The sequence below is a fragment of the Sarcophilus harrisii genome, chromosome 2 (assembly GCF_902635505.1).
Source record: "Sarcophilus harrisii chromosome 2, mSarHar1.11, whole genome shotgun sequence".
Taxonomy (NCBI): Eukaryota; Metazoa; Chordata; class Mammalia; order Dasyuromorphia; family Dasyuridae; genus Sarcophilus; species Sarcophilus harrisii.
Genome location: NC_045427.1, coordinates 149575746 through 149602304, shown reverse-complemented (window position 1 = coordinate 149602304; position 26559 = coordinate 149575746).

Below are 26559 nucleotides of genomic sequence, written 5' to 3'. Positions count from 1 at the left end.
CTCTTGTTCCAATTTTTCACCTCTTACCCCCCCACCCCCTCCCCTAGATGGCAGGATGACCAGTAGATGTTAAATATATTAAAATATAACTTAGATACACAATAAGTATACATGACCAAAACGTTATTTTGCTGTACAAAAAAAAGAATCAGACTCTGAAATATTGTATAATTAGCTTGTGAAGGAAATAAAAAATGCAGGTGTGCATAAATATAGGGATTGGGAATTCAATGTAATGGTTTTTAGTCATCTCCCAGAGTTCTTTCTCTGGGCATAGCTGGTTCAGTTCATTACTGCTCCATTAGAAATGATTTGGTTGATCTCGTTGCTGAGGATGGCCAGGTCCATCAGAACTGGTCATCATATAGTATTGTTGTTGAAGTATATAATGATCTCCTGGTCCTGCTCATTTCACTCAGCATCAGTTCGTGTAAGTCTCTCCAGGCCTTTCTGAAATCATCCTGTTGGTCATTTCTTACAGAACAGTAATATTCCATAATATTCATATACCACAATTTATTCAGCCATTCTCCAACTGATGGACATCCATTCAGTTTCCAGTTTCTAGCCACTACAAAAAGGGCTGCCACAAACATTCGTGCACATACAGGTCCCTTTCCCTTCTTTATAATCTCTTTGGGATATAATCCCAGTAGTAACACTGCTGGATCAAAGGGTATGCACAGTTTGATAACTTTTTGAGCATAGTTCCAAACTACTCTCCAAAATGGTTGGATTCGTTCACAACTCCACCAACAATGCATCAATGTCCCAGTTTTCCCACATCCCCTCCAACAATCATCATTATTTTTTCCTGTCATCTTAGCCAATCTGACAGGTGTGTAGTGGTATCTTAGAGTTGTCTTAATTTGCATTTCTCTGATTAATAATGACTTGGAGCATCTTTTCATATGACTAGAAATAGTTTCAATTTCTTCATCTGAGAATTGTCTGTTCATATCCTTTGACCATTTTTCAATTGGAGAATGGCTTGATTTTTTATAAATTAGAGTTAATTCTCTATATATTTTGGAAATGAGGCCTTTATCAGAACCTTTGACTGTAAAAATATTTTCCCAGTTTATTGCTTCCCTTCTAATCTTGTCTGCATTAGTTTTGTTTGTACAAAAACTTTTCAGTTTGGTATAATCGAAATTTTCTATTTTGTGATCAGTAATGATCTCTAGTTCTGCTTTGGTCATAAAGACCTTCCCCTTCCACAGGTCTGAGAGGTAAACTATCCTATGTTCCTCTAATTTATTAATAATTTCATTCTTTATGCCTAGGTCATGAACCCATTTTGACCTTATCTTGGTGTACGGCGTTAAGTATGGATCAATGCCTAGTTTCTGCCATATTAGTTTCCAATTTTCCCAGCAATTTTTATCAAACAGTAAGTTCTTATCCCAAAAGCTGGGGTCTTTGGGTTTGTCAAAGACTAGGTTGCTATATTTGTTGATTGTTTTATCCCTTGAACCTAATCTATTCCACTGATCAACTAATCTATTCCTTAGCCAATACCAAATAGTTTTGGTAACTGCTGCTCTATAATATAATTTTAGATCTGGTACAGCTAAGCCACCTTCATTTGATTTTTTTTTTCATTAATTCCCTTGAATCCTTACATTGGAAAGAGATCTGATGTGGGTCTTTTCCACATGCTGAAAAACTTAGGTCATTTAGATGTCACAGCTTACAGTATGATTAGAATGAATGTGCCTTATAGTGTCCCTTAGCTATTGATATTTCAACTGTAGGTATTCCTCTCCTCCCTCCCAGTCTGCTGCTGATTGCCTATTATTTTTAGAAGTGCCAATTGAGGGGATCATGAAAAATTTAGCAAAACTGTGAAAAGTGTGGAAATGAGAATTCAGACACAGGTAGTGCAGCAGACATGAAAACCTCCTTATGGAAGTAAATGAAAGCAATCTCCCTACCCCAACACTATTTCCTTGGTATGGAAGCTTCATCAATGCTTTGTCTAAAGCAGGAGCACATAGCCTAGCAGGACCTGGAGTTGAACAGACCTAGATTCAAACTCTTTTTCTGATGTCTGCTAGATATATGATCGTGGGTAAGTCATTTAACCACTTTCAACTTCTATTTAATTATCTCTAAAATAGGAATGATTACACACTTGTAATATCTATCTGTAACTAGTGGATAGAGACACAGGTCTTAAGCCAAGAAAATCTGAGTTCCCTTATTTAACTGTGTGACCCTGGGCAAGCCACTCAAACTTTATCTCAGCTTCCTCATTTGTAAGCTTGGGTTAATCATACCACCTACCTCTCAGAGTTGTGAGGATCAGATGAGATAATAATTGTAATATGCTTAGTGGTAATAGTTGGCACAGAGTAAATACTATATAAACATTAACTATTATTAGTATCATTTAGTTTGTGGTGAGGCTTACACATTAGGTAAAGTTTTTTTTGTGAAGCAGTTCATCTGCAACTATCTTTTTTTAAAGAGCCTCTACTATACCATGGAGAGATTTTTTGTGATGTTCTAAATTGCCCATACTAATTTCTTAGTGATTTTTTTTCCTTGAGAACCTTGCTTTCTGTCAAATTTCTACCTTTAATTCCTTCTTTAATTTTTCAATTTCTCTATTAAATTATTCCAGAGTTTCTGAATGTTGGTTCATTATTTCTGAATCTCCTGGAGAATGTCATCTTGTTTTATTTTTCATTTTGGGGGCATCTAGGTGGCACAAAGGATAGAGCACCAGCCCTGAAATCAAGAGGACCTGAGTTCAAATTTGGTCTCAGACTCTTAATAGTTCCTAACTGTGACTCTGGGCAAGTCACTTAACCCAAATGCCTCAGCAAAAAAAAAAAAAAAAAAAAAAAGATATTTTTCATTTTGAGTTTTGGGTTATTTTCCAATGCAGAATAACATTTTTTCATCATGTTGTGATACTTTCTGGTTTCTTTGATTATTTGTCATTTTTTCACTAATATTCCTACTGTTTTTTCTTTTGGTGGGAATCTAACTTACCCTTTAGCTTTGTCTTCTGCTTTTCTTTTATTCTGTCTGTGGTCTTCAACTTCATCTTCCCTTCTGATCTGATAATATTTTGTCAAACATCTGCAATGTCTGGATCCACCAAGAGCTGTTTCTTGTATGTTTTATTCTATCAAGACCACCAAGGCTAAGTTATTTCAGAGCCTTTCTTGTGTTGAGACTTGGGGGAGGAAGGGGTAGAGCATCTGGTCAGTTCTCTATTATAAGCATATTCCCTTCTTTACAGTTGGGTTTATATCCTGTCCCTTTTCCCTACATAGATGACTGACTGTGCTAGTTCTCCTCCACACACATAGTTGTCTAGTCTCATTAGTCATGGGGATAGGTGAATGTGCTATCCTGTTTGCCCTTTGAAGAGTAGGTTAAGGAGGGCTGTTGCCAATCAGACTGGTAACTGCCAATGTAGCAATAATGGAACCTTAATCAAAGATCAATTCCCTGGTAGTTGGGGCAAAAACTTTTCATTATACTCTCAGCTGTTCTATGGCATTAAGTTGTATGGAAGCATTTTCCATTTTAATCTCTTCTTGTTGCAATGTTAATTATCATATACAGGATATAACTGTTGCTTTATGATGGTGGTTTCTTCCTACTACTGGGAACTATGTGAATATCTTACTTCAAAATCTTCTCAGCTATTATTATCAAAACATGAAGGTCAATCATGTTGGCTACAAGTTTTTGGATTATTTTTCTAAGATAACTAATCTGTACATCTTTGAATTCAATTCATTCATATATTAAGTGTCAACTGTATACTCCATGGCAGATAAAATAAAAATTTAAATATGATATAATCCCATGTCTCATAGAACTTAAATTATAGTAAGGGAAAAAAATGACACATACACAAAATAATTAGCTCATAGATTTAAAGTTCAAAGAGACCTTAGAAGTCACTTAGTTAAACTCTTATATTCCACAGATGAGGGTATTCATAGAATGAGGTTCATTAAAGTTAAGTGACCCACCCAAAATTACTTATAATGGCTTTGATAGTAACCACAAATAATAAGTGAAGGAATAAAGATTTAAATCCAGTTACATCTAACTTCAAATTCAGTAGTATTTTCATTTTAGCATATTGCCTTTAATTAAAAAAAACATGTTTTATTATTTTAAAAATTTATTTTATTAAATATTTTCTAGTTACTTTTTAATCTAATTCAGATCACAAAGAGAATGTTTGGAATCACATATAGTCTGTGATCTGTATGTTTGACATCTCTGGGTTGAATTTAATAAAATTAAATGCAGTAGAATTCAATGTAAAATCTTGAACTCATGTACAAAAAAAATTCTACTCCAAATATACAAGATGGGAAAGATATTATAGGCAGCAGCTATTTTCCAAAAGATCTAGGGGATTTCATGGACTGCCAACTACTTATGAGCCAGCAGTATAATGCAGCAGCCAAAAAAGTTAATTCAGTTTTGGTCTATGTTAAAGGAGATGGTCCCATTATGTATTCCACACTTGGAAAATTTTATGTAGAATGTAGAATATTGGGCTCATTTCTGGCTCCTGAGGTTTGAGAATATTATTGACAAACTAGAGAGTATCCAAAAGAAATTAACTAATATGGTCAAGAACTTGAGTCCATGACATTTGAGGATAAATTGAAGAACTGTGTATGTTTAGCTTGGAGAAAAGGAAACAGGGTCGACATGATAGCTGTTTTTACGAATTTCAAGGGACAAATTATACTTCTTTGATTTGGCTCTAGAAGGTAAAGAAGCAATAGCAATAGATGAAAGATGCAAAGAGGCAAATCTATGCTTGATATCAAGAAGTACTAACAATCAGAGCTATTAAACAATGGAATCAGTTAACTCAAGAGGTAGCAGATTTCCCCTCCTTAGAGATTTTCAAAGATATTAGATGAACTCTGGTCAGATATATTATTAGGGATTCCTTTCATGTGTATGTTTGTCTAGATGACCATTGAAGTTCCATCTATAACTCAGGTTCTGTTATTAAATAATACTTTATTTTATTCCTCAGTTACATGTAAAACAATTTAAACATTTAAAAAAAGTTTTGAGTTCCAAGTTTTATCCTATTCTCCCTTATTCTTCTCCTTTTCCTTGAGAATATAGGAAATTTATTTTTTTTTGTTCTATTTTTTTATTAAAGCTTTTTATTTACAAAGCACATGCATGGGTAATTTTTCCAACATCAATCCTTGCATAATCTTTTTTTCCAAAATTTCCCCTCCTTCCCCCAACCCCCTCCCCTAGCTGGCAGGTAGTCCAATACATGTTAAATATGTTGAAATACATGTTAGATCCAATATGTGTATACATATTTATACAGTTATCTTGTTGCACAAGAAAGATCAAATCAAGAAGGAAGAAAAAGAAAAACTGAGAAAGAAAACAAAATGCAAGCAAGTAACAACAGAAAGAATGAGAATGCTATGTTGTTTTCCATACTCTGTTCCCATTGTTCTCTTTCTGGATGTAGATGGCTCTCTTTGTCACTGCACAAGTGGAACTGGTTTGAATCATCTCAATGTTGAAGAGAGCCATGTCCATCAGAATTGACCGTCATATAGGTTTGTTGTTGCTGTGTATAATGATATCCAGGTTCTGTTCATTTCATTTAGCATGAGTTCATGTAAGTCTCTTCAGGCCTCTCTGAAATCATCTTGCTAGTCGTTTCTTACAGAACAATAGTATTCCATAACATTCATATACCATAATTCAATCAGCCATTCTCCAATTGTTGGGCATCCACTCAGTTTCCAGTTTCTTGCTACTACAAAGAGGGCTGCCACAAATATTTTTGCACATGTGGATCCCTTTCCCTACTTTAAGATCTTTTGGGAATATAATCTCAGTAGAAACACTGCTGGATCAAAGAATATGCAGTTTGATTAATTTTTGAGCATAGTTCCAAACTGTTCTCCAGAATGGGTGGGTCTGTTCACAGTTCCACCAACAATGTATCAGTGTCCCAGTTTTCCCACATCCCCTCCAACATTCCACATTATCTTTTCCTGTCATCTTAGCCAATCTGACAGGTGTGTAGTGGTATCTTAGAGTTGTCTTAATTTGCATTTCTCTGATCAATAGTGATTTGGAGCACCGTTTCATGTGGCTACAAATAGTTTCAATTTCTTCATCCAAAAATTGTCTGTTCATATCTTTTGACCATTTATCAATTGGAGAATGTCTTGAACTATTATAAATTTGAGTCAGTTCTCTATATATTTTAGAAATGAGGCATTTATCAGATCTTTTGGATGTAAAAACATTTTCCCAGTTTATTGCTTCCCTTCTAATTTTGCCTGCATTAGTTTTGTTTGTACAAAACCTTTTTAACTTTATATAAGGAAAATTATCTATTTTGTGATCAATAATGGTCTCTAGATCTTCTTTGGTCACAAATTCCTTCCTCCTCCACAAATCTGAGAGGTAAACTATCCCATGTTTTTCTAATTTGTTTATAATATCATTCTTTATGTTTAGATCATGAACTCATTCAACCTTATCTTGATTTATGGTATTAGGTGTGGGTCTTGCCTACTTTCTGCCATAGAAGTTTCCAATTTTCCCAGCAGTTTTTGTCAAATAGTGACTTCTTTTCCTAAAAGATGGGGCCTTTGGGTTTGTCAAATACTAGATTGTTATAGTCATTGGCTATTTTGTCCTGTGAACCAAATCTATTCCACTGAACAATTTCTCTATTTATTAGCCATTTTGATCTTATCTTGGTATATGGTGTTAAGTGTGGGTCCATGCCTAATTTCTGCCATACTAATTTCCAGTTATCCCAGCAGTTTTTGTCAAATAATGAATTCTTATCCTAAAAGTTAGGATCTTTGGGTTTGTCAAACACTAGATTGCCATAGTTGACTATTCTGTCTTGTGAACCTAACCTGTTCCACTGATCAACTAATCTATTTCTTGGCCAATATTAAATGGTTTTGGTGATTGCTGCTTTATAATATAGTTTTAGATCTGATACAGCTAGGCCACATTCATTTGCTGTTCTCTTCATTAATTCCTTTGAAATTCTTGACTTTTTGTTTTTCTAGATGAATTTTAATGTTAATTTTTCTAGGTCAGTAAAATAGTTTCTTGGGAGTTTGATTGGTATAGCACTAAATAAATAGATTAATTTAGGTAGTATTGTCATCTTTATTATATTCACTTGACCCATCCAAGAGTATTTGATATTTTTCCAATTGCTTAGATCTGACTTTATTTCTGTGGAAAGCATTTTGTAGTTTTGCTAGTATAGTTCCTGACTTTCCCTTGGTAGATAAATTCCCAAATATTTTATATTATCAACAATTATTTTAAATGGAATTTCTCTTTGTATCTTACTGTTGGATTTTGTTAGTGATGTATAAGAATGCTGATTATTTATGTGGCTTTATTTTGTATGCTGCATCTTTGCTAAAGTTGTAGGTTATTTCTAATAGCTTTTTACTTGATTCTCTGGGGTTTTCTAAGTATACCATCATATCATATGCAAAGAGTGATAATTTGGTTTCCTCATTACCTACCCTAATTCCTTCAATCTCTTTTTCCTCTTAATGCCAAGGCTAGCATTTCTAATACAATATTAAACAGCAATGGTGATAGTGGGCAACCTTGTTTCACTCTTGATCTTATTGGGAATGGTTCTAGTTTACCCCCATTACATATGATGTTTGCTGATGGTTTTAAGTAGATGCTACTGACTATTTTAAGAGAAAAGTCCATTTATTCCTATACTCTCTAGTGTTTTTAATAGGAATGGGTGTTGGATTTTTATCAAATGTTTTTTCTGTATCTATTGAGATAATCATATGGTTTTTGTTAATTTGGTTATTGATATAGTCAATTATGCTAATAGTTTTCCTAATATTGAACCAGCCTTGCAGAATATAAGCAATTTAACATGTTATGCATAAGCAATTATGTAAAACATTTCAAAATTAGTCATTTTGTACAAGAAGACTTGAACCAAAAAAGAATGAAAAAGGAAGGAAGGAAAGAAAGAAGGAAGGAAGGAAGGAAGGATGGACAAAGACAAAAATAGTATGACTCAATCTGTATTAAATAATATCAATTCTTTCTCTGGAGGTGATAGCATGTTTTATCATGAATCCTTTGAAGTTGTTTTGGGTAATTGTATTGCTGAGAATAGTTAAGTCATGCACAGTTCTTGATAATAAAATATTGCTGTAACTGGGTACAATGTTCTCCTGGTTCTAAGCTCACTTAACTTTCTAGTTTTTTCTGAAATAATAAGTGATTTCTTATAGCACAATAATATTCCATCACAATTACATATCATATCTTGTTCAATTATTTTCCTGTTGATGGGCATTAGCTTGATGTCCAATTCTTAGTCTTCAGTTTCTTTTCTTTCCTAATTCTGTATCAACATTACCCTATTTAACCATTCTGGTATAACTGTAAGAAAAAGGAATCTGACATTAGTCTGACATGAAATGACATGATGAATCCTTGCAGTCTTTGTAATCAGTATTTTCTAGATTAACCAAATATAAAATAACATTTTCTAGAATTTTTCTAAGAATTGAAATCACTGCTCTATAGTTTGCAGATTCCATTAGCTTTACTTTTTTGAAAATCAGGCCAATATTTAACCTCACTGTTCCAATAGTATCTTTCTTGTTTTCTATAATCTTGCAAGGAATACAATTGAATGCTCATCAATATCTACAATCTTTATACTAAGACACAGTGTGCTTAGGTCTGGCATTTTGGAGGGCCAAACAATACAGAGAAAAGAATACTAAATTTGGATTCAGAGGACCTGGGTTAAAATCCTGGTTCTGTTATTTGCTAATGATCTTAGAATAGTCACTTAACCTTTATGGATTCACTTCCTCATTTGTAAAATGTAGAGACGTTGGATTGATTGTTCACTAATGACCCTTCTAACTCTAAATCTATGATCCTATCTTTTAAACTCACCAGGAGTTTCTGAGTGCTAATTCTCTCCCTATTACATTTTGATTCCATAGCATAACTCCTGTGCATAACTTTTGTGCTGGCCAAAGGTCATTCATCCATTTTAAGTTGCTAACTAACCAATTTAGTTATTGCAGCCATTTGAGATCAAATAATTTATTCAAAAGCTTAAAATGTTGTGGGGCAATAATGGTGATTTTATGCCTTGCAAAATATTGTCCCATTTCTTTTCCTTATTTATTTCTGTGAGGTAGTGTGAGGTGGATTTTATCACTCATTTTTAGCCACTAGAATCAAAACTATGTGAAGTCAGAGATTGTTTCCCTGTTTTGCTATTACATTCATAGCATATATCTTGAATCATTTTGAATGGAAATACTATCCCCATTTTACAGATGAAGACAGTGACACCTAGACAGCTTCACTGATTTACCTGGTGGTAAATGTTAGAATGAACCTTATGTTTACTCATCTAATTGCACAAGCACTAATTTTCCTTTTCTTTTGTATTTTCTTCTCTGTCTTTTCTTTTTCTATATATGGTTTGAAAGGAGGCAATTCGAAACCTTGTATTTTGTTGGAACCTTGTACCAAATGCATCATTTTCATATTTCCCTAGCAGACAAGAGCTGCAAGACCACTATACAGGATGTTTAGCATCACTTGAATATCTTTGTCCAAGGTGAGATTCTGTTTGGTTATTCAATGACATTCAACAGTTCATCTAGGAGATGGATGATCACACAGATTTCCCAGAACTTATCATTAGTCCTTTATCTGAAAAAAAGCAAGCAGTTTCTAACCTGTAAATTATGTGTCATTTCTAAAAAAGAGGGTGAGGGGGAGAAGATGGTGGCAGAAGAGACAAATGGAAATGAATTAAATAAATGGGCCCAGAACATGCCTTTCTTCCTTTTTGTTTTGGCTTATTGATTGGGGATTCTGCCCCCATCTCGAGAGTAATCAGTTTTTCAGTGAAAGGACAGAATAAAATAATTTCAGGCAAGTCTTTCCAATGGACTGTCATTAATTTGCCTATTGCTGGCACTTGTTCATTCGGATCAAGATGTGTTTAGCTTTCCCTAAGTATTAGTTGAGTTGTACTCTGGGGATTTGCTGGGGTTGATTGGCAGGGGGTGGGGGATGTAAGCCTAGGGGAGCATTAGTATGGAGAAAGATGTTGGGGAAGGCTGGAGGAGGAGGAGGAGGGAAGAGCTGGTAAGGGCTAATGAAGGCTCTATGTTTGTTCATCTTTACAGAGTCACTTATTACCACTAATTGGGAGGGACAGTTCAAACAAGCACAGAAGAGCAGTTGTCACATGAGCCTGACATGGTTTTAAAGAGGTAGTCAGGACGGCTGCATTGGTTGGTCCTGGCCCCCTGAACTCCTGCTGCATGCTGGCTGGAAGCCTAGCATACACATCCTCCTCAGAGTGGAGGCTTTGTCAGGGAGCCCTATTAGAAGTCAGCAGTCTTAAGAAATCTGAGCAATACAAGTCATTTCAGGGAGCTATAGACAGACATGCAGCTGTCTGGGACACTTAGAAAGTCAACAGCTGACGGAAGGGGTGGACTTTGGGCTTGGCTCTAAATGGATTGCAAGATGTGATCTGAATTAATTTGTGGTACATAGTTTGAGGTTGTTTTCTTTAAAGAGCTGAACTGATTTTTAAAGAACATTCAGTTGTATGAGCATTAAAATATTACTAACTTGACATAGATCATATGAGGGTTTTGCCACTTTATCTTTTGATTATTTCCAGCATAAGGACACATTAATTTCCTCTCCACTCTATTAAGTAGAGTTGAGTGATCACCCCACATTCACTCACCACTACATTCAACATTTCCAAATTATTTGGCTGACATTTATTCTAAGAGCTTCCTTTCTGTTTTACTGTCCCATATCTTGGCCTTTACCACCCAAAACAACTGTATTGTTTTCATGCCCAGATGTAAGTATAACCAGTCTGCTTTGGACTCTGCTTCAGTTTTCAGACCAATGTTTTAACTTTCTTTCACAAGAAAAAGTCTCTCCCTATTTAGTACAAAATTGTTATGTAGAATTGTATCATTCCCCAGCCCCCAAACTATGCTAGGTTAAATTACTTGATTTATTTTATTTAGGGGAAATATGAATTATAAAAGTCAAATTATGATCCCTTGCTAAGGAGGTGCAAAAGTGAGTGACAGATTCCACACATTTTCAATTAAAAAAAAGATCGAACAAAATAAGCCTTGACTATATTGTCCCTGCACTTATCTGTTAACATTTCAATTCCCATAAATCAGAATAAAAGCATGTCTTTAAATATACTGATGGGTATTGTGTTTGAATGACAGGGATAGAAATGGAGAATCCCATCCAGTAATCGACAGCTCCTTCAGAGTTATGTGCTGAGTTACGTACATGACATGTCCTGTCCATAGAGCTTATGGGTGATAGGAATTAGAAAGAAAGACCTATGGGCTGGCTGATGTTCACCTGGCTCCGAGTTGACTGTTATCAGCTTTTCATAATTTTCACTTCATTTTGCAAATAAACCAAATGGAAAATTATTGCAGCTTGTGTTTCCTTGGGGAAAAAAGTCATCCCTGTTTTGAACATTGAAAATTGTATTTCCTACTTATGATACAAGCAGATGAGGTACATCTGTGGATTCACTTTGAAAATGTTTTTGAGATGGGTGTCAGACTTGTGATCAATGAAAAGAGTAGGTATAAGGAAGAACTATCAATTCATGAAGTTTCTATAAATCTCTCTCCACAAACCTTACTCTGTGTGTATGTGTTTCCATTTTAAATTGCCATAAAGATGAACTAAATCCAAATACTGGTGAAGCAGCTGGATTTTTCTTTTTGGACAAAGTAAGTCTTAGTCCTTAACAAGAAACTAGATTTGTATTTCCCAGCATGAGAAATGAGAAATGATTTGCTTGGCATAACACTCCATGTTAGGTTTCCTGAATCGTATTAAGAATGAAATTGTTGTTCATTGATACCTTAAGATATAGTCCAATATAGGAAAAACAGTGTCTCCTTCACTTTTGCATGAATGCATTCAGTTATTTTCTTAACATCTGGAAGTCATTTATTTTGTCCTGGGACATCTGCAGGGGTTGTTTATGAATGATGGTTGTAGGGTAACTGGCAAATATGGAAAGACCTTGGGGCTTATTCTTGGTTAAGTTAGGCTTTACTGTGGATTGAAACAACTTAAACAGTTATATGACAAGTAGACGTAGACCCATTAATAATAATAATAATAATAATAATAATAATAATAACAATAAAATAGTAATGTTATTCAATCTTTTTAGTTGTATCCAACTTTGTGACCCCTTTTGGGATTTTCTGGACAAAGAAACTGGATTAGTTTGGCATTTTCTTTTCCAGTTAATTTTACAAATGAGGAAACTGAGGCAAACAGTGCTCTATGCACTGTGCCATCTAGCACATTTAAATAATGCTCTTGAATCTTTACAAAGCATTTGATAAAATTACTTCATTTGATATTCACAATGACCCCATGAGACTGATGCTATCATTATTACATTCATTTTAAATATGAGATAAATGAGACTCAGAGATTTAAATGATTTGTCCATGATTCCATTTGAACCCAAGTCTTTTCTGAATCTAAGACTGGCTCTCTTTCCACCATCATACTATCTCTTCTGTGAGGAGACCAAGTAAACAAACTTAGTACATCATCCAAGTGAAAATAAATTTATTTTGCTAAAATAAAAGCTAAATTTCAAAGAAATTTCAAATTTTAAAGAATAATTTGTGCCACAGCTCTCTGAAAACAAATAAAATAAGTCCCTCAATTCAAACATTATTATTTAAACATTCGTTAAATAACTACTTAGTATAAGTCACTACTGTGTTGGTACTGGAAAAAAAAAACAAAGATAGAAATGAAGTAGTCGTTTCCCTGAAACAGATAACTAGTACAGTGGATAGATCAATGGCCCTACAGTTGAGAAAATCTGAGTTCAAAGTTGACTTCAGACACTTAACACTTACTAGCTATATGATATTAGGAAAATCACTTAACCCCTATTGTCTCACCAAAAAAAAAAAAAAAAAAAAAAAAATTAGTCATTGCTCTCAAAGGAGCTTTGATCCCAGAGGAGACATGATACATACACAGATAAGCAAATGCAAAATAGATACAAAGTAAACAAGAAGAGATAAGAATTCAAACACAGAGATTTGTATTTCCATTGCCCAAAACATAACCTAGAACATAGTAGGCACTTAATACTTTCTGGTCAAGTGAGCATAAAAAACATCCAGAGGGCGGAAAAGTATTGATAGTGAGGATGTCTAAGAAATGTTTCATACAGTTTTGGGAACCTGAGTTGATCTAGTAAAGATGGTAAGCATTTTATGAGGCAGAGATGAAGAGGGAATGTTTCCTCACATATGGGAATAGTTTTTGTAAAAAACCAGAACTGATAGATACTATGCTATATCTTACCCTCAAGGTATTAGACAGTCACTAATTTTTCAAGAGGGAGAAGTGACATAATCAGATGTACTTCAGGAACATTATTTTGACACGTTAATGGAACACTGAAGAAGGTAAAAAATGGAAGCCAGAAGATCAGTTAGAATGTTATTGTAATAGGATGGATGTTAAGTGATAAGGGTATGCACTAATGTGGTAGTCTACCATGACTATGATGACTACGTGAGTCATATTAGTAAAGAGGAGATGGGCACATGAGATTTTGTTCTTAGTGTACCTAAAAGATAGATGAATGTATATATGTTTAAATGGACTATTCACTGCTTCCTTGGCCTCTTGCCATAAAATGGCAATGATATTCAGAGTGAATATCCATTTATCAATCATTCAAAATATAAGGCTTAATGAACCCTGTGCAGTGATGGTGCTATGGAAGATATAGAGACGTATAAGACATTATCTTTAGCCTTAAGGAGATTGCAGTTGAGGGGTAAATCAGCAATTAGATTTTTAGAAAGAAGAATGAGGTAGTCAGTACTTTACTCCAGAAAGATTATTTTGGTAGCTATGAGGAAGAAGGAAGGAAAAAAGAAAAAAGATTGCTGAAAGTTGAGGTGAATGTGGTGGCATTTTCTTTATAAAAAGATGATGAGTTTGTTACATTAATTGGCTCTTCCTTTTACTTGAACACTTAGAGGCTATCAAAAGGTTATTAATTAGCTTAAGTTCAATATTATTGCATGGGAATATGGAGGCCTGAGGAGAGGGAAAGAGAAGGGGAATGACTGGTGAGTGGAACAGTCGGAATATATATTTATTGAGTAAGTTTGTCATTTTATATGAATCCTATTCTTGGTACCCCAAAATAATTACAATAGTAACATTAAAAATCACTGACTATAGATAACTGTAATAGATATAATGAAAATGAAAAAGTTTGAAATATTGCAAGAATTGTCAAAATGTGACACAGAAACACTTTTGGAAATATTATGCCAATAGACTTGCTTGATGCAGTAATGTCACAAACCTTCAATTTGTTAAAAAAAAAAAATCCTATATCTACAAGCACAATAAAGTGAAGTGCTATAAAATGAGGTCTGCTTGCATAATCTCGACTATTGGCACATTATATTTAGTTAATATTTCCATTTTCACAGTCAATGCTGTTTTGAAGCTTGCCTCAGCTATTTTTTTTTTAAATCAAGAGCTACCTTTTATAGCTATAAAAGGTTTGATTCTGAAGGTCAATCTCTTTCAATCTTTCTGGTTTAAATTTCAAGAGCCTTTAAAATTCCTCTTCAGAACTGTTTCCAAAAGGCCAAAGTCACCCAGTGGAAAGGAAGGAGAGATACAGGGCTAACCACATAGTTATCTTGGCTTCAATTTCAATTAGCATTGAAAAAAAAGTTTTACTTATACTTAAAAAAATCTTTCCTTTGTTGTCCCATGTGTTTTTAAAAACTTATTTAGCAGCATAATTCTGAGAAGGGACTTATATTAGATTTGCTGAAGAGGTCCATGATACAGAAAGTTAAAAAAGCCTGTTGTAGAAGCAATAGAGAAACACTAAAGATTCATTAGGAGAGATGTGACATCATCATCAGTACAGTACTACCCTCTCCCACCCTCCTCCCCCCACACCTTGTGTATTAGAAGGATGTAACGTTTTTCCTTTGTAATTCAGACTATTCTGGTCAACATTATCTACAGGCTAGGTAGGTACATGAGATATTCATTTTTCCCCAATTAAAAAATATTTTTTAACATTCTTTTTTTAATTTCAAATTCCAGATTCTCTTTATCCTTCCTATCCCTTCCCCATTCACGTAGACGGTAAATGGTATATCAGTTATATATGTAATATCATGTAAAACATATTTCCATATTAGTCATATTGCACAAAAAAAGCAGAAGTAAAAAAAATGAAGAAAGCAATATAGTTATACTTCAATTTGCACTCAGAGTTCATCAGTCCTCTCTGGAAATGGATAACTTTTTTTTTTTAAAGCATGAGTTCTTTGGAATTGTCTCAGATCTTTGTATTGATCGGAATAGTCCAGTCTTTCATAGTTGATCATAAATACAATATTACTGTTACTGTATAATAATCTTTTTCTTCTTGATTCATTTTACATTAATTCATATAGGTCCTTGCCATATTTTTTAAAATTACATCCTTTCTCTTTTCTTATAATGCAATATCTCACAACTTATTCATCCATTTTCCAATTGACCAGCATGTTATCAATTTCTGATACTTTGCCATCACAAAAAGAGCTGCTAAAATGTTTTTGTACATATAGGTTCTTTTCATCTTTCTTTGATCTTTTTTGAGTACAGACCTAATGATGATATCACTGCATCAAAAGGTATGGACAATTTTATAGTCTTTTAGACTTAGTTCCAAGACTATTCTCCAGAATAGTTGGACCAGTTTACTATGCCAACAATTAATTTCAGTCATTTTTCAGTGGTTTCTGACACCTTCTCCATATCACTTTATAGGTAAGGAAACAGGCAAACAGAGTTAAGTGATTTGTCTAAATTTAAAGTTAGGAAGAGGAGTCTTCCTGACTCCAGGCTTGGAATTCTATTTGCATCACCTAGCTTCCAAACAATTCATTAATATACCTTTTTTTTTTCATCCTTGCCAGCATTTGTTATTTCTTATAGGTATGAGGTGATACCTCAGCATGATTTTAATTTGCCTTTCTCTAATTAATAACATTTAGAGTATTTTTATTATAGTTAAGAAATAAGCCCTTCCACAGAGAAATTTTCTGTAAAAATTTTTCATTTTATTTTATTGTCTATGGTATCTTTTAGCAAAATGTAGTTTTCCTTTTACTTAGGTCCATATTTACTTTTTCCTTGATTAAGATCATGATTGCTACTTCTACCTTTTTTACTTCAGCTGAAGCATAATAAATAATAAAGGGCTCCAGCCCTTTATTTTAACACTGTATGTCTTTCTTATCAGGTGTGTATTTTTTACATAATATGTTATTGGATTTTGGTTTCAAATCTATTTTGCTATCTGCTTCCATTTTGTGGGTTAGTTCATTCCATTCATGTTCACAATTGTGGTTCCTATGTATCTCTCTATCCCATTTTCTTGTTTATCCTTCTCTCTCTCTTTTTATCCTTCCCTCCTCAAAAATCTATTTTGTTTCTGACCACTGCTTTCCTTAATCTGCCCTGCCTTTTGTCACTTCTTCCTGATTACATATTTCTTATTCTTTCCCCCTCCTGTGCCCTTATCAGGTAAGATAGATGTCTATACTCAGCTTTGTGCATTTATATTCTTTCTCTTTGAACCAATTCTGATGAGAGTGAGGTTCAAATACTGCCTGCCACTATACCCCCCATATTTCCCCTCTACCATAAAAGCTTTCTAGTTTGCCTTTTTTATGTAAGAAAAATTTCCCCCTTTTACCTCCCCCTTCTCCCTTCTTCTAGTTCATTTTTCTTTCTCACCTACTCACTCACACAACTGAGATCATTCCAACATAATTGACTCATATTCATGTTCTCTATGTAGATAGACTCCTAACTGTCCTAATAATGATAAAGTTTTTAGGAGGTATAGCCTATATAGGAATACAAACAGTTTAATGTTATTGAATCCTTTATGATTGCTTTTTCATTTATGCCTTTCTGTTCATTTCTTCAATCTTCTTTTTGAATGCCAATCAATTTTTAATTCATCTCTGGTTCTTTCATCAGAAATGCTTAGAAGTCCTCTATATTTCATTAAATATCCATTTTTCTCAGGAAGGATTGTATTCAGTTTTTTTTTTTTGTAGATTAATACTAACTCCTTTGCCTTCTTGATTATCATATTCCAAACCCTCTTCTCTTATAATGTGGATACTGTGAAATCTTGTGTGATCCTGACTGTGGCTCCCTCATATTTGAATGATTTCTTTGTGGATGCTTACAATATTTTCTCTTTGATTAGTGAGCTCTAGGATTTGGCTACAGTTTTCCTGGAAGTTTTTATTTGGGTATTTTATTCAAGAGATAATCAGTGGATTGTTTAATTTGTATTTTACTCTCTATATTTAAGATTTTGGGGCAGTTTTTCTTGTTAATTTCTTGCAATATGATGTCTAGGCTCTTTTTCTAATCATGAATTTCAGGTAGTCTAATAATTATTAAATTCTCTCTCCTTGGTCTATTTTCCAGTTTAGTTGTTTTTCCAATAAAATATTTCACATTCTTTTCACTTTGTTATATTATTTTTTTTAAGCCTTAAGGAATATTTAGCTCCCTCTTGACCAATTATAATTTTTAAGGAATTCTTTTCTTCACTGAGCTTTTGTGACACTTTTTTTCAATTTCTTCATGACTCTCATTTCTTTTCTCTATTTTTCATATATCAGTCATTTCTTTCTTAAACTTTTCTAGAATTCTAGATTGCTTTGGGTTCAAACAGTTTGTTTATAACTAGTTCACATAATTGTCTTTTTTTGTAAGTTTATATACAGGTCTTCTTTGTCACCATAGTAGATTTTTTTTATACTCAAGTTCTTTTTTGTTGTTCACCTATTTTTCTAGCCTATTTATTTACTTTGAAGTTAATGTTAAAGTTGGGTTTTACTCACCTAGTGGTGCAAAGGTACTGTGCCAAGCTTTAGTGCCAAGCTTTAGAATTTTTCATGTTGTTGTTTTTAGAGTTGCAAATTTTTGATGCTTTCAAGGTGGCATAATACTGAGAGACTTGTACCCTTTGAAGCCCTAAATACTAGTGCTCCTCTTGGCCCTTGAGATAAAACAAAACAAATCAATACTTTGACCATGTCTAATAATGGAGGTAGCATTCTGTACTAGTAGTTGACTACTTCCCTTTCAAGGGCAAGGAAGGATATTTCATCATACCCTTTAAATTCCTTTTCGTCTTATATTAATATAAATTCTGCTATCTTTACTGTTTTCGTGTTTGTGTTCACTTACTTTTGGGCCCGACTTCATAAGAATGGTAAAAAAGAATATTATTGTATTTTAAGAATGATGAATGTTCGAGGGGTGAATATTAATTGGGGACTGGCTGAACAATCTGTGGTATACAATTGTTATGGAATACTATAGTGCTATAAGAAATGATGAGCAGATTGATTTCAGAAAACCTAGAGAGAGATGAACTGATGCAAAGTGAAATAAATAGAACCAGGAGAACACTGTAAGGATGCTCAACTGCTTATGATTTAGCTATTTTCAGCAATACAGTGATCCAACTATTAAGAACATGATGAAAAATACTGCCCATTCCCAGAGGAAAAAATGGAAGGGGTCTGAATACAGATTGAAGTATACATTTTTTAACTTCATTTTTCTTGGAGTCTTATTTTGTTGTATATTTTCTTTCACAACATGACTAATATGGAAATATGTTTTGCATAACTACACATGTATAACCAAATCAATTTGCTTGCCTTCTTAGTAAGAAGGGGATGGGGGAGGAGGAAGAGAATTTGGAACTCAGTTTTAGAAGCAAATGATGAAAATTGTTTTCACATGAAATTGGGGGAAAATAAAATACTAAATTAAGTTTAAAAATGAAAAAAGAAATGATGAAAGTGATGAACATAGAAAGCTCTATATGAACTGTTACAGAAGGAACTAAACAGAGCCAAGAAAATAATAAACTCAGTAATTACTAAAATGTAAATAAAAAAATAACCACATACATAAGCAAAATCAAAAGTGAACTGGAAAATTATAAGTAACAAATATGACTTGTAAAAGCTAAAAGGCACAGTGGACATAGCACTAGCTCTGAAATCAGGAGGACTTGAGTTTAAATTTGGTCTCAGGAACTTAACAATTATCAGCTATGTGACTCTAGACAAGTCACTTAACCCCAATTGCCTCACAAAAAATAATTAAAAAAAAGAAGAAAGATGAGAGGATGGTTTCCACTCACCCTTTGCTGAAGTAAGAAGTCTACATGTCTTGCACATTGCACATGATTTCATACTTTTTCAATATATGGATTGATTGTGCTGATTTTTTTCTTTTATCTTAAAAATAACATTTATTTTATGGAATGACTCTTTGGGAGGAGAAGTGAGAAGAATAAGGGGGGAGGGAATTATGATGATAATAAAAAGATATCAATAACTTTTTAAAAGATATAATGTAAAAAAACACAATTTTGGGACCTCCTAATACCAGCTGTGACACTTATTAGCTATTAGAGCTTGGGAAAATCATTGAAGCTTGCTCAGTCTTATTTTCTTTATATATTATAGAGAAAATGTTTTGTAAACATAAAGAGAACTATTACCATTATAAGAAAATTCTTATCTGGGACTTGTAGAAGCAGCTTCCCCTTGATAAGCCTGCTCACCTCCTGGAGGGTAATTCTGTTATCATTCATTTCTTGCCTTTTCTAAAGCATTTTCATGTTGCTATTATATTGATATCTTCCTGAAGTGCCAGATGTGTGAATTAAGACCATAATTTGAAAACTTAAAGGGGTGTTAGAGGTCAATTAAATTTTTGAGTATTGATTATTATGGCTGTTGAATGATACAGTGGTTAGAATGTTGAAGCTGGATTCAGGAAGACCTGAGTTCAAATTCTGCTTCCACCACTTACTAACTGTATGACCTTGAACAAGTCATTTAACAACTCAACCTCAGTTTCCCAGTCTGCAAAATGGAGATAATAATGAATATTGTAAGAATTAAGTATGAAACCTTAAAGTGCTGTATAGGTTATTATTATTATTATTATTTTAGTGTTGCTCACCACCCATCTCAATCTATCTTCATGGGACAGGGACGCTAATATTTTATGAGCCCCAAACTCTGCTGATGAAAGTAGAGAGTCAGGAAGTATAGTCTGTGGGGTAGAATAATGCTAGTGACTTTTATCTATTGATTATCTCCAGTTTATCACGTATAAATTTATCTTTTGTTCATGCATAGTTTTTCCCTTGAGAACTGAGTATCCCCAGTACTTAGCACAGTGCCTGGCACATGATAGCTACTTAATAAGTACTAATTGACTGTCTGAGTAGATTTGAGGATCAGGAGTCAGGAGATCCAAGTTGCAGGCTTGACTTTCCTGCCATCTTGTTGACAACTCACACTGACTGAGGAAGTTGCTCAGTCTCCCTCAGCAGCATCAATCTTTCAGCCTATAAAATGGAATTGATCCTATTTTACTGAGCCTAATTTAGAAAAAAAAACAAGGTAGTGCATGTCAAATTAATTGAATTTCTTTGGGGAAATGATACATCCCTCCAACAGCAGGGAATTGGGGCTTTCAGTTCCCCTTTTTATGTGTTATCTTCACTCATTAAAAGGTAAACTCTTAAGAGGAGGGTCTTTTGTAGTTTACTTATGTTTGTATCCCCAGCATTTAGCACAATGTCTTTCACATAATGGGCAGCTAGGTGGTGCAGTAGACAGAGTGATGGGCTTGGAATCAGGAAGATTCATCTTCTTGAGTTCAAATTCAGCTTTACCTCAGGCATGTACTAGTTGTGACTTTGGACAAGTCACTTAACCCTATTTGCTTCAGCTTCCTCATCTGTAAAATGAGTCAAAGAAGGAAATGGAAAGTCATTCCAGTAGCTTTGCTAAGAAAACCTCAAATGGATTCGTGAAGAGTTGGACGCAACTGAAATAACTGAACATCTAGGACACAGTACTTGGTGAATATTTATTGACAGTTTATGAAAATGTTGTATTGTAAAAACTGTCCCTTTTAAATTGAATTTTTCTGGCCTCAACATCATCTGGCACTCGTGTCTTTTAAATACTCCCCTTATTTTAGGAAGATAAATAAATGTAGCTGTGTTTCCACAGAACTTCTTTCCCTTTATCCTATAGTAGGAGACTGAGAATAGAGAGTCAGAAGGGACCAGAGAGTCTAAATAGAATGTAAGTTCTCTGAAGGGAGGATCGGGTCTTCATTTTTCTCTTTCCCCTTGTCTCTTAGTGCCTATTCCATATATGCATATTTATTCATTTGAATCCCTTAACTTTAGGCAGCTGAGTGGTGCAGTGAATAGAGCACCAAGCCTGGAATTGAGAAGACCTGAATTTGAATGTGGCTTCAGATACTTACCAGTTGTGTGACCCTGGGCAAGTCATCTAACCTGTTCGCTTCAGTTTCCTTATCTGTAAAATAAGCAAGAGAAGGAAAAGGCAAACCACTTTAGTAATCTTTACTAAGAAAACCTTCTGAAGGGGTCTTGAATAGTTGTGCATGCCTAAAAATAAATGACTGAGCAACAGTACAGCAATGACCTTTACTTTGCAGCTGAGGAAAATCAAGTTCCAAATCTAAGTACTTTGCCTAAATTCCACACACAGAGCAAATTGTGGCTGCAGGATTTGAATGCATATCTCTTCACTCCAAATCTAGTGTTCATCTCACTACAGGCACTTTGCATTTCCAATGACAGCAAACCCTGAAGATTTTGTTTTAGGTATTGACTAACCATACACGAGTTTAGAATTTTTAATGCAACTGTGAATCAGAAATATCTGAAGTAGGCAGCTGCTTTTATCATTCACAATCAGAGACTCTAGATGTACTAGCTCTTATTTGGTGCAAAAAATGAGGAATAGTATGCATCTTAATGGAACTTCTCCATTAAAAGATTTTGGAAATAATATATGAAATTAATGATTTGCAAGAATAGTTTTAAACACTCGAAAACACAGCTGACCTATAGACCTTCCATGTACCACAAAGAAATTCATTCTCTGGCTAAAAATGAATCCCAAAATTGGTTTTGATTTTTGTTTAAAATTCAAATGTCTGATGGTTCCAAATTGAACAAATGATATTTAAAAAAAATATCAGCCTCTAACATCTGCAGATTATGATTTGCATTTTGAAATTGGCTGCTTGAATTGAACAAGGATGAACACTGTCAGTCTTCTTTCATTCACTCATTTTATTTAATGAAATGCTAGAGGTCAACCCTTTGTCCTTAAATTAGTTACTCTAAAAATCTTTTTGTACTTTTCAGCTTGTTATGATGTCTTCCAAGCAGAAGAAAAGGTTGCCATTAATTATGTCTTTGTTGAATATGGATATCTATTCATAGTTAGTTGAACAGTTTCAAACAAAATTAGCATTGAACAACTCTCAGGCCAGCTTTAGGTTGGTTATCAAGAATTTTTTTTATTTTTTTGCTAAGAGAATGCTCTTCGGCAAGTGTGCATTATCTAATATATTCAGCTTTCAGTTGCTAATTTTTTTTTCCCCGATGAAGATGGGCTTAATTGAGGTTGTGCTTTTAAGTTTGTAGAGCTCTTCAGCATCTCATACAAAAGCATCTAGAGGCCTTTCATTTGTCTTGAGTACGTTTTAGATGTACAAATATTATTTACTTTAAACTCCAAATCAAAAGGTGCACTATAACTGTTTTAAATGAAACATTATTCAGAACTGAAACATATATGTAAATTCAAAGCGGGACTTTTTTCCCCCATTATCTCCTAATTTATGTGAAGGAAACTCTGTTAACAAATTTTAGGATAAATAATGTAGGAGCAGTTTAACAGCTCTTCTTAAGCTAGCACTTAATAAAGGAATTCATTCTTGGCCTTCCGAAAGGCAAGTCTCATATACCTATCTTACAGCTGAGCTAGGAAGACAGTTTCATGTTTTAGCCTCAGCTAAATGTCTTGGCGAGTAAAGCAAGGTAAGATATATCACTTCATTCCTTAGGATGTTAGAAATATGATAACGTAGTGAAATTCATCAGCAAAATGGATATGTTGTTTTTATATGTGAGGTTTATTAGAGCTACAATGCTGCCTGGAAACATAGGAAATGAAAGTTTATGTTCAAACCTAAGAATATTACCTCTAGTATGGAGGGATTCCTTCTAATTCATAAGAATACTGGTCAAGGAACAATGACAAACACACTGATGCAAAGAACCTGGATCTTGGAATATAGCTGGAGGGAGGAGGAGAAAGCTCTTTTGTGCTTATTATAGTTAGTACATTGAGAAAAACAGTATCAGAGAGCATAAAAGTCTAAAATTTTTCTTTTTTTAAGAAAAACAAACTGCTAGACTAATATCAGTTAGAAAGAAAAAAATTAGAGAGGCTCTCAGAAACAGACAAGTGTTCCCTGTTTGTAAAAATATAATGGAGATGAGGTTTTCTTTTCCCAATAAAATTGTATTTATTTTACAATTTTGATTCTCTTTTCTCTATTATTTTTTTTTTTTTGCTCCCTTCCATTTTCTTTCCAGAATTCTCACACGAAGTCTCCTGTTGTTCAGCATTCCTAGGGATGAGGCTATAACCTTGCCCAGCTTTTAGGAGTAATATAAATTTTTTATTTTAAATGGGAGCTCATAGTAACATTGTAAAGTAAGAATTCTAGGTCTCTCTAATTATCATGGTATCTCCTTAAGTGAAACCTCTGAGAAACATGAAAGAAGCAACTCTTTGGCATGAAGAAATTCTTTAGTTGCCTATAATTATTTATTAAAATGGATTAAAGGCATGGGGGGGAAATCACTACTGTTTGGGTTAAGAATTGCATAGTGATAGTACATATAATGTGTTTGGGGAGGAGAGAGATTAACATCATAGCCAAGAAAATGTTAGCTACATATGTTCCCCCAATCTGACACTTACATTGTTTCCATGTAAATATAAAAAGAAATAATATATACATATAGTATATGTGCATCTATACATACATATGAACACACAGATATTTGTTGCATTTAGCAGCTTGAGTTCTGCTAATGAAAATACAGGTGACAAAAATAGTTTATAAATAGGATAAAATAGAATGAATGAAATTAAAAAAAATTTTTCTGAGGGAGTGGGATGGAATGGTGGATTTGAGGAGGAAGAGAAAGCCGGCAGACCTTGTTTAGATGAGTCTAATTCAGCTATTTATGCCCAAATTGGAAAGGCGATTTCTAACACAATTGCTTCTATATTTAGTGGAGACAGATCTTACCGCCTCCTTTAGTGGTTTGAAGAATTTTATAAACTTAACATACCATCGGACCATCTTTGGGGTCAACTTCCCACTTGTGCCTTTAGCTCTTGAGCTCGTACTTTTATGGCGCCTTCCAATATATAGGATTTATCTTCAGTTCTGAGAAGAGCTTTTAAACTTAATCCCGCACTGGAGTACTAATTTGATTCCTCAGCCTTAAAACAGGACTTGTGATTCACTTCCACCAGATGCAATAGATTTATTTGGTCTGCTCTCTCAATAAATGTAGGTTTTCTGTTGATTTTTTTGGGGGGAGAGGGTGTGTGTGTGTGTGTGTGTGTGTGTGTGAGAGAGAGAGAGAGAGAGAGAGAGAGAGAGAGAGAGAGAGAGAGAGAGAGAGAGAAGGAGATGGATCTCAGTTACAAAAGTGTGACATTATTAAAGTATTAGAAATCCTTTCTTTTCCTCAAGTCCAGAAATAAGATTATTGTAAGGACAATAATCACCTTGAAATGATATCTATAAACAATTTCCTTAAAGCAGTTTGAAGCCCAATACAGTAAAAATAAAACTACAGTCTCTGAAAATGAGAGATTTTCAGATAATACAAATGCATTGTAGCCTGATTTCCGGTTTTCTTATTTTGGCTTATCACATAATATTTGAGTTATATAATGTGCTATAAAAATGTTAGAAAAAAAACCACTTTTTAAAACGTGGATTCTGTCACTATATGTCACCATGATTGTGTTGTGGCTGGGAGTTTTCCATTCTAAACAAAAAAAAAAAAAAAAAAAAAAAAAAAAAAAAGCTTTAAGATGATATGCATTTTATTGTTGTATTTGGAAAGGATTTGCGGAAGGGGGAAAAAGGGTACATGCTGGCAGGTTGTTTAACATAGCATTCAGGCATTTTCTTCCCCTTTTCCAACTACACAGTAAATGTCGAAATAATGTTTTAGGTATAAAGTATCCTGGAATTCCATTCAGTCATGCAGATATTTCTAAGTCCTGTATTATGATTGATGCAGTTAATGATAATAAAATATATTATCAAATCTGTATTTTTATTTCTTTAAGCACTACCGATTCAGAAAAGATAATATCAAGTGAAAAAATAAAATTTTAGCAATCACCCTGTTTAAATATAAAAATTTCCAAAAAGATCTCTCTCTTTGACTCTGTCTCTGTATGTCTGTCTATCTCTCTGTTTCACTCTGTGTCTCTTTCTGTCTTTCTCACTCTCCCCTCTTTACTCCCGATTCATATCTAAAGGAATGTTCTGCATTTGTGAGTGGCTTTGTTTTTTTTCTGAAACATATATCATCCCGTCGGGCTATAACATTATTAGTGAAAATATGTTTATGGGTGAATAGAAAGGAAAGAGATGCCCCATGTCATAATTTGGGAAATGGAAGGTACTTATAAAAATCTACAGCTGGAAATATTGTCATTCTCAGGGTTTTTTCCTTCGGCAGTTTATTGCTGTAGGAACAATTTTCATTAACTTTACTAACATTGTACTTCTGTTTATCTGCCTACTACCATCTTAACAAAGTAAATCATTACAGTCCTTCCAGTGTCTCTCCCTACTGTTGCTCTCCACCCCCCCTCACCCTCCCAACCCCAACATTTGTTATACCATAAATAGGGGAACATTCTGTAATAGTGTAATGTCATAAATTGATTTTTTCCCAGAATGATTTAAGGAAGCCCAGAATCCATTTTTTAGTTTGTTGTTTAGACTCAAGCAGGCATAAAATCTCGACCATCTATTTATCATGTAGTTATTTTAATGTAAACATTTGTCCATTTAGATGAAGTGTTTTCATTATTAAGCTAATTTCCACATGTTTCAGATAGACTGATGAGTTCGAAGCCGAGCACTTGCTGATGAGAAACCAAATTCTGTCCCAGCTCAGCCTGCTGTCAGATATGTCTTCATTAGTTTTTGTCATTCACCGATGGCAAATGCTGTCTAAATGAGATGACGATCAGGTCCGCCTTGATAACTTGCCTTATCTCATTAGTTTTCACATCAAAGTTAATCAGCAATGTGAATTGTAATTGCTAGAAGAGACAATGCAATAGATCACTGGGCGCTTTTTTTCTCTATGGCATCTTGAAACATCAGCAGGCTGGTGCGAGTAGATAGGCTCGGAGAGAAAAT